Below are 2,503 nucleotides of genomic sequence, written 5' to 3'. Positions count from 1 at the left end.
TTCTTTTCATACATAGATCGGGATTGATATTTAATTATTTACAATTCGAGACATATGGTATATACATGAGGGTTTCCTTGTTTGGATTATTTCGCTCGACGTACTACGTCTCTTGTTGTAGATTTTTAAGTATTAATTCCATCTATTGTATGACCTTGTTGCTTGGATGATTAGACTGATCGTTAGCTGCATGATCTCGTTACCTGATCGATTTTTGGATGCTTTATGTTATCATGTTTTAGTAGTGTTTTCATGTTGATTTGTGGATTTCAGTTGTACGTTCTTTTGTTATTTTTGTTATCGTATCGTTTTTCGCATTGGATTTCCTTTCGTTCTATTTTCTTTGTGGGGTCGGGTCTTGCCGTGCGTCATGCACCTGACGTACACCTATTTTCTCTGGTGTACGTCAGACTTAGGAGAAGAACAGGTTCAACAGGAGCCAGAAGATTCTCAGCAGGAGTGCCTTGTAGATGAAGCAGAAGAAGAAGCCGAAGTTTAGTTATTCCCTCTTGTTGTTCGATGATCTCAGTTTACTTTTGTAGCATTTCTTTTCTGCTTGGTCATTGTATTTTACATTTCTCCAGCACTCATTTGTTCAGATATGTATAAGGGTACGTTTGACCCATATTTTTATGTCTGGGATGATTTACCATTGATGATATGTTTATTTCTTATTCTGGGTTGTCTTTATATTCTTGCTATGTGTGATTGGGGACCTGTGACTTCGTATTGTACTTATTTCCAGACGCTTAGCGTATTAGATTGAGAAGACGGGGTCTAGCACTTATCTCTTCTCAGTCTAATACGTCGCGGGCTTGTTCACGTTCCGGTTCCCGTGTATTTTGGGAAGCGGGGCGTGACACACTATGTTGCCAGAAACGTGCTGGTCCACGAACAATCGCAAATCGAGCTTGCAACACGCCAAAAGCTCGCTCGACATCTTTTCTTACTCTCTCTTATTGATGAGCAAAGTATTTATTCTTTTTTCCTCGAGGTGTTGGAATAGTCTTCACTAATGTGAACCACTCTGGGTAAATCCCGTCGGTGAGATAATATTCCATATTGTACTCATGGCCATTGACAGTATAGTTGTACGGTGAAGCTCTTCCCTCCACAAGTTGTGCGAAAACCGGTGAACGATATATAACATTGATGCCATTGTGAGACCCTGGCAGTCCAAAGAAGGCATGCCATATCTAAAGATCTTTGCTAGCTACAACCTTCAAAATAATTGTAGGTTCATGAAAATGCCAAGTATACATACCATGCCAGACGGTTGGACAGTTCTTCCATGTCGAGTGCATGTAGTTGATACTCCCAAGCATACCAGGAAAACCTCGTTGTGAACCTTCCTCAAGCAGGCATGCAACGTCTTCATTTGTCGGTGAACGAAGGTATTCCTCCCCAAAGATGTTGATAATCGATCGAATGAACCTCTTCAGGCTCTCAATGGACGTACTTTCACCGATCCGAACGTAGTCGTCAACGAAGTCAGCGGATGCTCCATATGCGAGCATTCACATAGCTGCAGTAATCTTTTGAAGGCTAGATAGTCCCAACTATCCAGCACCATTTCTCTTTTGGACGAAGTACTCGTCATGTTCGACGACTGCGTTGTGGATTCGAAGGAATAATGAACACGACATTCTGAATCTTCGACGAAAATAATGAAGATGATAGGTTGGTGTGTCTGCAAAATAGTTTTGGAACAACCGATTGTGGCCTTCCAATCGGTTTCGATGGAGCGCGATACGTCCTTTTGTGTTGGCGTGAAGTTCCAACTTTCTCTTGTTCTTCTTCCTCGACAACAACAACTCCCACAAGAAAGAACGTCTTCATCATTTCATCATCGCTTGAGCTAGATGAGCTATACATTTTGTTGTGGGAGATGATGGGTTAAGGTGAGAAGGCGTCGAATTTTATGGGAATCAGTCGGTTGACGGTCAAAGTGCGCGATACCTCGAACTTCATGCCCAACGGATAGGAATCTGTCAGTTGTCAGTGAAAGTGCATGCTCCCTCTAAGACCGTGTCCAACGGATATGAATTTGTCGGTTGTCGGTGGAAATATAGGCAACCTCGAAGACCACGAGTTACCTCGAAGATCGTGCCCAGTGGATAGGATTATGTTGGTTGTCAATGAAAGTGCGCGCTCCCTCGAAGACCGTGTCCAACGATTAGGAATCAAATAAAAGAGGTTTAAATATAATTGAAAGTAATGGGTAACAAAAATAAAATAGAAGAGGTTTTTTTTATATTGTTGGAGTTATTAACTAGGAGTTTGTTAGATATCAATATTAGTTAGAAGGGTGATATGACATTAAAAATGATGGGCCATGGTCTTAAAAGAACTTGAGAGCTCTCCAACAAAGACTGCCAACTAGGAGTTTGTCGGAGATGCTCTAAGATCCGTAGGGAATTAATACGATCTTTTTGCATAATTAACACGGCTCGATGAGAAAAGCCCAAAACCCATCCCAAGCGGTAAGCGAACCGCAAAACGA

At 41.6% G+C, this 2,503-nt stretch overlaps 1 pseudogene; it reads left to right on the top strand.

Moving 5' to 3' along the window:
* LOC109820964 overlaps positions 2,454–2,503 on the top strand; it is a 13,109-nt pseudogene continuing 13,059 nt past the window's right edge.

Source organism: Asparagus officinalis, chromosome 8, assembly GCF_001876935.1.
Source record: "Asparagus officinalis chromosome 8, Aspof.V1, whole genome shotgun sequence".
NCBI classification, from domain to species: Eukaryota; Viridiplantae; Streptophyta; class Magnoliopsida; order Asparagales; family Asparagaceae; genus Asparagus; species Asparagus officinalis.
Note: the sequence above shows the minus strand (reverse complement) of the source record. Positions and strands in the feature narration are given on the sequence as shown.